The sequence below is a fragment of the Neolamprologus multifasciatus genome, chromosome 5 (assembly GCF_963576455.1).
Source record: "Neolamprologus multifasciatus chromosome 5, fNeoMul1.2, whole genome shotgun sequence".
Taxonomy (NCBI): Eukaryota; Metazoa; Chordata; class Actinopteri; order Cichliformes; family Cichlidae; genus Neolamprologus; species Neolamprologus multifasciatus.
Window position 1 is genome coordinate 26,040,866 of NC_140443.1, and position 13,752 is coordinate 26,054,617.

The window sequence follows — 13,752 nt, forward strand, 5'->3', positions numbered from 1 at the left end:
TGTTTCCTAGCAACTGATTTACACTTTGCTAGTCTCCCCAGGTTTTCCACTGGCTCAGGCACTACGTGCAAAGGGGCGTGTCTGTGACAGCTGATTTTTTCCAATGCTCGTCATAAATTTATTTCCTTAGCGACAGTAAAACGGGTTACAGAAGCCTTTACAATCTCCTGCTTTTTAAACTGCGCTGACCAAATGCTTTTAGTGCTGATTAACTGTGACAGACCTGCTGTAAACAGACGAAAATGCACCATTAGCTTAGCAACAATAACACTACAAAGAATATTTGAAAACTCAGTATATGAACATGTTTTTTATTTAGTCGCTAAAGTGTATATGACAGCCTTCATTTTCATTTGGCCCAATAAAATATCCTTTCTCTCCAGAGCGGAGGACAGCTCTAAACTTTTTTCTTTTGATTTCACGCTGTTGTGTTCAACACAGAGCAGTCTTCAGACACAAAAACACATAGAGATGCACAAACTCGCAAACACACACACACACAGTCCCTAATGCTTTATTTATTTATGTTTTCATTGCTTATGGATGTGGAAAGAGGGGTGCAGAGGGAGTGAGAGAGGTGGCGGGGAACCATGTTTTTGAACAGGTTGGCGATGATCACAGAGTCTGAGGGGCCAGTGTTAATGACTTATTCATGGACCCTTCTGGCCCCTCACAGCCCCCGGGAATACACCAAACAGATGCAAGAGAGAAAGAGAGAAGGATGGGGAGGAGGTAAGATGCAGAGGCAGGGAGGAGCGATGTGAGATGGAGGGGAGAAACAATGTGATAGGACAGTGGTGAAGAGATGCAGAGAGGGAGGGAGGGTTAAGCTTTGCATAAAGAGACAAACACAAAAGCAAGATGAAAGAGAGGAAATGGGGTGTGGATGGGCAACAGACGGAGAGAGTACTCACAGTGGTGACCATTTTCTAACCTTTGTATCGGTCCTGGGACATAGACGAGGTGCTGCAGAAGGACTAACTGGCTGGCTGAGCAGGTGACAGACTGTTGGGCTAGATCATTATGCTCATTTCCATCTATATCTCCAAGAGAGAAAGTGGAGGTGGCTTTGTATGCTGGCATTTATTTGATCCTCCTGCTGAATTTGTGAGTTTGTTCACTTACAAAGAAATGAACAGGCTTTAATTTTTAAGGTAGTTTCATTTTAATGGAGGCAGAAAGAATATCAACCAGAAATGCAGAGAAAGTATTATATACTTTATTTGCTTATCAGTGAGTGAAAGAAGTATCTGATGCCCTACAGCCCAGCCAGTTCTGTCTCCCACAGATCAACAGTCAATAAATTACACTCCTGATCTGATCTCATTATGAGCATAAAGCACACCTGCCCACAAAATCAGTGTCTTCTAGTCCAACCTCTCCACAACCATGGGCAAGACCAAAGAGCTGTCAAAAGATGTCAGGGGTGAGACGGTGGACCTGCGTGAGGCTTTACTGGGCTACAAGATCATCAGCAAGAATCTTGATGAGAAGGTGACAACTGTTGGTGTGATTATTCAGGAATTTAAAAAATATAAAATGATCATCAGTCGCCCTCTGTCTGGACCTCTCATCTTGGTTCACGTGGAGTGGATGATCATGAGAAAGGTGGTGGATCAACTCAAAACTACACAGGAGGAACTTTTCAATTCAATTCAATTCAATTTTATTTATATAGCGCCAAATCACAACAAATGTCGCCTCAAGGCGCTTCATAGATACAGAGAAAAGCCCAACAATCATATGACCCCCCTATGAGCAAGCACTTTGGCGACAGTGGGAAGGAAAAAACTCCCTTTTAACAGGAAGAAACCTCCGGCAGAACCAGGCTCAGGGAGGGGCGGCCATCTGCTGCGACCGGTTGGGGTGAGAGAAGGAAGACAGGATAAAGACATGCTGTGGAAGAGAGACAGAGATTAATAACAGATACGATTCAATACAGAGAGGTCTGTTAATACATAGTGAGTGAGAAAGGTGACTGGAAAGGAAAAACTCAATGCATCATGGGAATCCCCCGGCAGCCTACATCTATTGCAGCATAACTAAGGGAGGATTCAGGGTCACCTGGTCCAGCCCTAACTATATGCTTTAGCAAAAAGGAAGGTTTTAAGCCTAATCTTAAAAGTAGAGATAGTGTCTGTCTCCTGAATCCAAACTGGAAGCTGGTTCCACAGAAGAGGGGCCTGAAAACTGAAGGCTCTCCCTCCCATTCTACTTTTAAATACTCTAGGAACAACAAGTAGGCCTGCAGAGCGAGAGCGAAGTGCTCTAATAGGGTGATATGGTACTACAAGGTCATTAAGATAAGATGGGGCCTGATTATTTAAGACCTTGTATGTGAGGAGCAGGATTTTGAATTCAATTCTGGATTTAACAGGAAGCCAATGAAGGGAAGCCAAAACAGGAGAAATATGCTCTCTCTTTCTAGTCCCTGTCAGTACTCTTGCTGCAGCATTTTGGATTAACTGAAGGCTTTTCAGTGAGTTTTTTGGACATCCTGATAATAATGAATTGCAGTAGTCTAGCCTGGAAGTAATAAATGCATGAACTAGTTTTTCAGCGTCACTCTGAGACAGGATATTTCTAATTTTAGAGATGTTGCGCAAATGGAAGAACGCAGTCTTACATATTTGTTTAATATGTGCGTTGAAGGACATATCCTGGTCAAAAATGACTCCAAGGTTCCTCACAGTGTTACTGGAGGCCAAGGTAATGCCATCCAGAGTAAGAATCTGGTTAGATACCATATTTCTAAGCTTTTCAGTGCCGAGTACAATGACCTCAGTTTTATCTGAGTTAAGAAGCAGAAAGTTAGTGGCCATCCAAGTCTTTATGTCTTTAAGACATTCCTGCAGTTTAACTAATTGGTGTGTGTTATCTGGCTTCATGGACAGATAGAGCTGGGTGTCATCTGCATAGCAGTGAAAATGTATGCTATGTCTTCTAATGATGCTGCCTAGGGGAAGCATGTATAATGTAAACAGAATTGGTCCTAGCACCGAACCCTGTGGAACTCCATAATTAACCTCAGTGTGTGAAGAGGACTCTCCATTTACATGCACAAATTGGAGTCTATTAGATAGATATGATACAAACCACTGCAGTGCAATACCTGTAATACCTACAGCATGTTCTAATCGCTCTAATAGAATATTATGGTCAACAGTATCGAATGCTGCACTAAGGTCAAGAAGGACAAGCACAGAGATGAGTCCACTGTCAGAGGCCATAAGAAGATCATTTGTAACCTTCAATAAAGCTGTTTCTGTGCTGTGATGAACTCTGAAACCTGACTGAAACTCTTCAAATAAACCATTCCTCTGCAGATGATCTGTTAGCTGTTTGACAACTACTCTTTCAAGGATTTTTGATATGAAAGGAAGGTTGGAGATTGGCCTATAATTAGCTAAGACTGCTGGGTCTAGAGATGGCTTTTTGAGTAAAGGTTTAACTGCAGCCACCTTGAAGGCCTGTGGTACATAGCCGATTATTAGAGATAGGTTGATCATATATAAGATCGAAGAATTAATCAATGGCAGGACTTCTTTGAGCAGTTTTGTAGGAATGGGGTCTAAAAGACACGTTGATGGTTTGGAGGAAGTAATTATTGAAGTTAACTCAGAAAGATCGATTGGAAAAAAAGAGTCTAACTTAACATCAATGGAACTAAGAGTAGCTGTAGATAATATTAGATCTGTGGGATGATTATTGGTAATTTTTTCTCTAATGATAAAAATTTTATTTGTGAAGAAGTTCATGAAGTCATCACTAGTTAACGTTAAAGGGATGGTTGGCTCAACAGAGCTCTGACTTTTTGTCAGCCTGGCTACAGTGCTGAAGAGAAACCTGGGGTTGTTCTTATTTTCTTCAATCAGTGATGAGTAGTAAGCTGTTCTGGCTTTGCGGAGGGCTTTCTTATAAAGCAACAAACTATTTCTCCAGGCTAAATGATGATCCTCTAAATTTGTGACACGCCATTTCCTCTCCAGATTACGAGTCATCTGCTTTAGGGTACGTGTTTGAGAATTACACCACGGGGTCAGGTACTTCTGATTAGAGACCTTAGTTTTCACTGGAGCTACAGTATCCAGAGTCGTACGTAGTGAGGAGGTGAAATTATTAACAACTTATTAACACTAACAACTTGTTAGTGATTTGAAGGCAGCTGGGACCACAGTCACCAAAACTACCAACGGTAACACACAAAAGCGTTACGAAATAGAATCTTGCAGCAGAAGCAACTTCCACCGCAGCTCTACTTCACTGCATTGAGAAGCCAATGGAGAGGGCCATGTACCCTAAGATACTGAAGAGAACCTCCTCCTATCAGCCAGAACAGTGAAGATGGCAACAAAGGAGGAAGCCTGTTAAGGTCATGGAGTGGCCTTGCCAATCAGACTGAAGTCTGATAGAAAATCTGTGAAGAGAGCTGAAGCTTTAAGCTGCCAAGCAGCAGCTAAGAAACCAAGGATTTAGAGAGTTTTTGTAAAGTAAACAGGGCCAAAATCCCTCCTGAGATGTGTGCAAACTTTCACGGGGTGTGTTTTTGTGGATTTTTGGTTGATATGCAATATGCAATTATTGCCAGAAAATTAGATTTTTTTTTTTTGAAAATGGAGAGTTTACTCAGCCATGTGACAAATGTGATTCACTTTTAATTTCCATAAATGACTTTTAAGTTGCATCATATTTGCTACATCTGGCATTAAAAAAAATGCTTAAAAATGTACGGTACAATTTATTAATTTTTTTCTCAAAAACTCACAAAAAACCTGTATGTGTCAAACATGATACATAGGCCTTAAAGGGTTCAAATGTAAATCCCATAAGAATTAGAGACTGGTCATTTGTTTGTAAATGAGCAATTTTACTAATTCAAAATAATTATTTCCCTCATTGTATGATCCATGTTACGATGTAGTCTCTGTTTTTTTAGGTTTAATGATCACTCAGGAGTATTCTTACAGTAGTACTCAGAGTAAAATCACATTGATGAGGTGGGCACCACATTTAGTCTTTGAAATCCAAATGACACAACTGGACATTTATCAATAAAAAATAATTTCTGGTATCATAGCAAGCTAAAATGCAGCTTTGTGGAGTGTGCAGCTATAAGCAGATGTTCTACATCTAACTGGCGATGTGCCGACAGTTAATGTGTTTGATCAACACCGTCTCTCCATCGCCTCATTAAAACATGACCCTAAAATAGTAACTACACGTCTCAATAACCCTTTCAGAAAGGAATGGAAGGAAAAATTGATCAAAAAAACTTTTGATTCTTTTTTCTCCTTCGTTTCTCTTGTCTCAGTGTAATAAAGAGACATCTTCATTATCAAAAACATGATTTCTCAGCTCTCCATAGCATTGGAGACTTTGTGATATTTTTGCACTTTTTCTTCAAACGCCTGTTTATGAGACTCCAGTTCTACAATACCTCAGGTTGTTTATACAAGCTATCTGAAATCCCTGTCTTAATCAGAGCTGTGTTCAAAGGTAAGATAAGGGCATGCCAAATCCTTCTTAACCCACCAGCGACACGCTTCACACTGATTTACAACGTGTCTGTCTTGTGCTGCTCATATAAAAAGATAGAGTGGCAGATATCCACAAAGAATTGCACGTCTTTGTTTAAAACATCACACCTCAACATTTTGAAGGAATTGACACATTTTAGAATGCCTGAGAACCTTCTTGAGCAGTAGACGATGTCAGATGAATGGCTTTGGCTTGAAACTTAGCCCAGCATCTGCATAATTTAGGATCATGTTGACCCAGTTTTGCTAACTCTATTTATGACCTGGAGTTAAATATAATATCATTTGTGGCAGAGGGCTCCCTCTTTCGGACAGGTTTTAAATCCTCGCCTCAGTTTCTCCTTTTATTCCATATTTTTTATATTGAGCATACTGATTGTTGGAGCATGTTGTACTGCTAAAATATAAGCTTTCACAGGGAATCACTTATAGAGCCTATAACTCTCTCTCTCTCTCTCAAATACAGACAATCATGCAGGCACACAAACCTACACTGTACCCAGAATGCTGCTATTGTATATCATATCATTATAAATATGAAATTATTATTATTATTTTTTGATGCTGAGCAAGGGGTGAAATCAATCCCTGCTCAGACTGCTCCTCACCTCCCCATCACTGCAGCAACTTTGATGCAAATACTTAAAAGGGCAGAACTGGCGGGTAAGCTGTGCATCGCCATGGCAATGTAGACTGGGAGAAATCCATTTTTCATAGACAGGCTTTGCTGGTCGGGCTACTGCAATGCATGCGATATCAAGAGAAAGGAGAGCCAAGTGGGAAACCAAACACATTCGAACAGCCAGAAATCTGACAGAAAAAGCTCCAAGACAAGACTTGAAGAGGTTGGTTGTTTTTGACTGTTTTAAGACTCTCAGTTGGCCTGTTTGGCTTACTGCAGTGTATGTAACAGTTGATGAAGAGGAGGTATGCGCATGGACGCACTCACATACAGCATATACTCTATGAATGCATGCATGAAGATGCGCAGGAAAACGCACAAACTGAAATTAAATATTGTTTTTACATGATGCCAAGTTTAGTAAACAAATAGTCACAGCAGTGGGAACGTGTTTCGTGTAGGGGTGCTGTGGGATGGGACTATGGGTTGGGCAGAAGCCTCAGAACCCATACAAATAAAAGATTTATGAAAAGAATCTGCTTTAAAATACACATAGGATATGCATGTTTCCTTATAGGATCATGGGCCTTAAAGATAAGTCAGATATAGCAGAGCAAGACGAATTAATCTAACCTGTAGCTAGTATTTCAAAATTGTTCTTTCACTTAGGATTAACTGATCAAATGTTTCTGGGATGCCATTAATATCCAGTTACTAGCTTAACAAATGTCAGCTTCCTGGTCTTTACTTGAACTATCATCATTTGAATTATAGCTGCAGCTGCTGACTCCAATCTGTCTAATCTTCCTTCTGTGCAGATCAGTTTACAAGGTATGTGCCGGAGGTTTCTTCCTGTTAAAAGGGAGTTTTTCCTTCCCACTGTCGCCAAAGTGCTTGTTCATAGGGGGTCATATTATTGTTGAGCTTTTCTCTGTATGTGTTATTGTAGGGTCTATCTTACAATATAAAGCACCTTGAGGCGACTGTTGTTGTAATTTGGCACTGTATAAATAAAATTGAATTGAATTGAGTTACACACAGATGTAGAAGAGAGTCCATATAAATATAACACAAACAAATAATGGTTTTCTTCTTTGAGGAAATCATTCTGCCTCAAAAAACAAAAATCCTAAATTTGAATGCAAATTGTGAACACTGGGTCTGAAAATACCAGTACAAATTTTAGCCACATCTGTACCAAACCTGAAACATGACAACAAGCATCTGGCCAGCGCTAGGCAGTATCTTTGACCAATCTCTAAACCATAATGCTTTAAATGTATTATAGAGTGAGATTATATTTGTAAATTAGTCTGTTTTCAATTGTCACATTGCATATGCCACATCGCACTGCAACACATACACTGCTTTAAAAAATGTACAAGGCTAATCTGTCTGTAAATCTGCAAGAGTATTTAGCTTGGATGGTGTATAATATTGGAGATAGCTTGGATGGAATTAAAAACAACACAGGAAATGAGGATGTACCACCTAGTTTTGGGGTTATGAACCCACCACTGGGCATGCTCTCAGGAAGTATTGAAGGCACAGACATAAACTGGACTTTGGTCAGAGAGAAGATGCATGCTTATTTCCAGAATGTTTTACTTAAACTAATAAAAAAAACCCACCTCTTCTCATACCTTTATTTTTTTTTAAAGATTCTCTCGTCTATGTACCTTTAACATTTAATATAAATGTGATATCACAGGAAAAACCCTAGGAGAGGTTGGCAATAAGAGAGCTCAGAAAATCTAATAAGTACCTAGGAGACCAAAGAAATCCTGCCTATTAGAACTAATGTGAGCCAGTCTTCAGAAACAATAGATTCTATATACACATTTCTAGTCATTTAGTGTAATTATATAACTTAGCTGCATCTTTCATTGCACCTTTCCAGCCAGTGAAATGTCCTCAGTTCTAAAGGTCCAAGCCTTGAGTTTCATAATTCATTTTTTATTGCTGTAAAAGTTTTACAGCAATAAATGTTTTAATATCTGCAAAAAACATATGATATATTGAAAAGAATCCAAATGTTGCATCATTTCCTTAGATTTTGAAACGCGTCTTCAGTGCAACGTGTTACAGGATGTAAAATCAGAAACATGCGCTATGATGTTTGCTCAAGGGGTTTCTTGTTTCATCAGTTGTCAGTGTAGTGAGGAAAGAATGAAATAAATATACATTACTTTTCAATCTGCATCATTGTCTGTCTCTGTGCAAACAATGTCTCTATATTTATTTACATTCATATTACAAGCACACTCTTTCAACATCGTTCCACCTGTTCACAAATACTAAATTTCCCCCAAATACACACACACACACACACACACACACACACACACACACACATACACACACCTACACACACACACACACCGTGTAAACACACACAACACTGTGGCTGTTAACACCTGCTTATATACACATTAGTTTTGCATGGGTACCTGTGCAATGACTGTAATCCATCATGGGCTGTGCCACCCTGGTATCACACTAGAGCTACAACACAGGCCTGCAGATGTTGGGCACGCTGCCAGTGGAGACAGAGATGATCCACACAATCTCCCCCTCACCGCCTAACAAATGCTGCCTCCTCCCTGCTCTCTTATACACACAAGCGAGCACAAACAGGCTGACGCAAACTGCACATGTGCAAAGATTCGCACATTAGCTCATCCACGAGATATGAGAGTTGACAATCACAGATGTGTCTTTATTATTCACTGTTAGTTTGCCCCGTAACAACGCTGGGTCACTTTCTGCTATAAATCAACTAAGATTAGTTAAACGCCTTCAGAACAAACTCAAACTTGTATTGGACCAGATGGTGAAAATGATACTTTTTATCCTTACAGTGTTTATGGCTATGACTGAGCTGTCATTGTTAAAAATATGATTTAAGGTTTTACATCAGAAAAAAAGGTCACGTTAGATACAAAACCTTCATGGAGAGCCCGACAGTTTAAATGCCTACATGTAGTATTGATATTAATGGTAAAATTATTTAAAAATAACCAGTTATGAACTGTAAATTTGTAGCCAGTACACAACTATAAAACTAATCAAAGTACCAACAGACTAAAACCAAGTTATAATGACGGGTATGTGATTCTGAACAGATGGGTTTTGAGAGTACTGAGTCTGTTTTACTGAGTAACTGTTAATTATCATTTTAATATATTTTTAATTAAATATTTTTAATAATTGTTAAAAATCTAAGATCTGGATGATTACTGTAACATGATAATTAATAATTATAGATCTTTGTTAATGCTTAATAGTTAATAAATCTCTAACAAGCGTGTTTGTCTGGCTTCGTGCACAGAGCAGAGGACGTATCTCTTAACTTTGTAAAGTGTTGTGCTTCTTCACTGTGAAAAATGTGTTTTCCTGGTGCACACAAGGGGGGCTCCTACATACTGATTGCAGTCCTCTCTTCAAGATTAGATAAAATTCTGCTGCTTTTCATTGATTTTTATAATCACACACCCAAATAAACACTGTTTGGATAGCTGTATTGAAAGTTAAAATTGATGTTCACTATGCTTCTTTTAACAGCATACAGGCAGACTGTTGCAATGAGAGTGGCATAAATCACAAGACTGTAATTCTGGAGACTGCACTTCATGCCCTGTTTCACCCGCTGCTCGGTTGAGATTTGTAGACGAGCACATTTGGGTTTAACTATATTTTAAAAGAAAAATATAACAAGTCTGTCTATGTGAAGAACTTTGTATGCTGTTACAAATTGATGGTATCAAGTGTAATGAACACTTCCAACAAAACAACAGTAACATTTGGTAATTATTCACAAAAGACTCTAAAAGGAATTTAATTTAGTTAATGTCTTTTAATATCTCTATGATATAACTGGTCACTTTATTGGTTACATGCTGCTAGTACTGAATTGGAGAGGAGTTAAAATGGGACTTGGCAGGTGGAGGAATCCTAAGATCAGGTGTAGCAAAATTGCTACTTTGAATTCAGGCGTCCCAATTATTTCCACAGCAAAGTGGAAGCAATTGGGAACAACAGCAACTCAGCCATGAAGTGGTAGGCTACGTAAAATCACAGAAGGGGGTCAGCAGGTGCTGAGGTTTATAGCGCACAGAGATCGCCAACTTTCTTCAGTCAATTTCTGCAGACCTCCAAACTTCATGGGGCCTTCAGATTAGCTCAAGAACATGAGATAGGTTTAAATAGAGGAGCAGCTGCATCCAAGTCTCACATCACCAAGTATAAGACAAAGCTTCAGAGGCAGTGGTGTAAAGCAGGTTGCTACTGGACTCTAATGCAGTGGAGATGCAGAGTCATGCTTCTCTATCTGGCAATCCAATGGATGAGTCTGGGTTTGGTGGTTTGAATGGAGAACGGTACTTGTCTGACTGTATTGTTCCAAGTGTAAAGTTTGATAGAAGGGGTTTATGGTTCGGTGTTGTTTTTCCAGGAGTTGGGCTCAGCCCCTTAGTTGCAGTAAAAGGAACTCTTAAGCCCTCAAGGTACCAAGACATTTAGGACAATTTCATGCTGCCAAATTTATGCAGAGAGTCCTGACCTGACCTCACAGAGCACCTTTGGGATTTGGCCTCCGCAGTCTCCACATTTGGGATGTGGAGACTGCGAGCCACTCTTTCTCATCCAGCATTAGTGTTTGACCTTACGATTGTGTTTCTTGTAGAACACAGTCCTAAACCTGGTGGAAAGCCTTCCAAGAAGAAGTGATTCAGTAAAAGGACTAGATGTTAGAGTCCCTGATAACGCATTGCTTTAAATGAAGAGAATCTTGAGTGATGGCTTATGAGGAAAGGCAGCCCAGACACTTTACCAGCAGCACACATCGTTGTGTGAAGCTACTGTAGCTATAAAGGGTGGCCCGACATCATATTAAACCCTATGAATGGATGAATGGGATGCCACTTATGTTCATATGTGTGTGAAGGCAGACCAGTGAATACTTTTAGCAGTATAGTGTAAGTCATATACTAATTTGCATAATTTTATTTGTGTACAGATCAGCTGACCTGTGCTGCCCTGATGCACTGCCCATTATAGATTAACCAGCTCATCATCTTAAATATAAATCATTGCAAACTTTACCACAATAAGCTGTATAATAAGCATAATAAGTTGCTTTTTCATAGAGCCTCCGTATAAAAAACAAACAAAACTAATTATACTTTAATTTGTTTTGCAAGATATTTCACAATTAAGTATAATTAAGCAATGCACTGTGTATAACTCTATCGGATTTAAAAGCTCTAAAATAAATTAAGACATGTAAGATTTTAAATTTCGAGTTTATAAAATTTCACTTGCAGAGTAGTCCTTACCTTTGAAAATGATTCCTTCCTTTCCTCTCTGTCATCTTTCAGTGTCGCACATTAATGTTTTTTTCTCTCTCTCTGCCTGGGAAATACAGCAGCTGTGCATTCAGCTCAAATACACATTTTGTGACAAACTGTGCAGAAACAGTTTGTGAGTTTGGTGGTATTTGTTTGAAAAGCTGCATTTGAAATGATCTGCCACTTAAAAATGACTTGTTTTATGCTCCCTACTCTTGACTAATTAGGTAGATGCTGAAGTATCATGACCTCAACTTCAGGTCTGCTCCATCACAGGGATGGGAAGGAGAAAGGAATGAGTTAAAGGTGTAAACGGGCCCTAGGTCATTATTTTATTGCTATCTCCATGCTGTTACTGGATGCAAAACCAGGCACACGAAAAATGTACTCATCCAATAGTAATACGCATCAACCTGTCTATCAGGTTTAATTACTCATTAAATGAAAAAGCTGTTCCACATCGTTCTGACCCACTTTAAGCTCTGGGCTTAGACCCCTGGTTGCCTTCAGAAGCGTTTTCATTTTTTGTTGCAGATAATAATAACAATAATAATAATAATGGATTGCATTTATATAGCACTTTTCGGGGCCCTCAAAGCGCTGTACAATTCCACTATTCATTCACTCTCACATTCACACACTGGTAGAGCCAAGCTACAGTTGTAGCCACAGCTGGCCTGGGGCAGATTGACAGAAGCGAGGGTGCCATATCGCGCCATTGGCCCATCACCAGTAGGCGGTAGGTGAAGTGTCTTGCCCAAGGACACAACGACTATCCGAGCCGGGGCTCGAACCGGCAACCTTCTGGTTACAAGATGAACTGCCAACTCTTTGAGCCACGATCGCCCGGTTAAGCAACGAAAACATTCCTGCGAGGTTTTGGTTGATATTGACATGATGGCATCTCACAGTTGCTGCCGTTGTTGACTCTGTGAATCAGTCTCCGAGAATCTCCTTTTTCGCTGCATCCCAAAAGTGCTCAATTGAACTGATGCCTGTGGAGCCCAGTTGAGTACAGTGAAATCACTGTCATGTGGTTTGAGCTTTGCGACATGAGGTGTCATCCTGCTGGAAGCAGGATCTGCATAACTTGGTTTTAATGAGTGGTTATCTGCGCTACTGTTGCCTTCCTGTCAGCTCAAAGCACTTTGGCTATTCTCTGGCATCAACAAGGCATTTTTACCCAGAGTACTGCTGCTCACTGGATATTTTCTCGTTGCCAATCCATTCACTGTAAACCCTTGTGTAGGAGTATCCCAGCAGATCAGCAGTTTCTGAAATACTCAATCCAGGACACCAGCCACCAAGCCATGTTCAAAGGAATCTTAACATGGCTTCACCATTCAGTTTGAACTTCAGCAGGTCGTGTTGACCTTGTCCATATGCCTAAGTGTAAGTTTTCTTTGGACATTGGCTGCTTTTTCTCATTTTCAGTTTGATCCTTGTATATAGTGATTTTCAAATGAATTCCTTTCGTTTGTTAAGCCACTTAACTCTGACCTATAAATCGTTCAACCACAAAAAGGGACCTAACTCAAGGGATGAGTCAGTCATTACACCTAATAGACAAATAGCAAAGATCTTCACCTACTTCCAATTTCTTTAGTTGAATCTATAAAAAATACAAAAGATAACACAATTTGACAGAAACGAAGTAGTATTTTTTGCACCAACAAGGTGATTCTGAAAGAGCTATTAGCTGAAAATGGCTCCTTAAGACTACTTCAAGAAATTGGAAGAAAGCTTACCTAAGAGAGTTCAGGCTGTGCTGAAGAATAAAGGTGGTCACACCAATTATTGAGTACTCATACATACTCATACATATATTCTCTCTTTTTTGCCACATGTACTGTATTTCTAGGTGTGTTAAATCACTGCACCTGTTTCCCATTTTCCTAACAAAAATTAAAACATGGAGATGCTCAAGACCTTTTGTGTGTGTGTGTGTGTGTACACTATGTAAATTTTAGAGTAATTATTTAGTATTACATAAATCTAACAGCAAAGTAACATAAATATTAAGATTTAATGATTAGTAAGCCATAATTATTATTTCATTAATATAAAATACATATTAAACTTAAACAAAATTAACAGTGGTATTATAATATGTTACCACATTCATTTTTAAAGCACATTAACAATCAAACAAGATCAGGAAGCACACAGAAAATAGGCTTCCCATCTTTTATGCATTTTCATGCATAAAAGCCTGAAACACAAGTACCACGCTCAGATCAAGTGC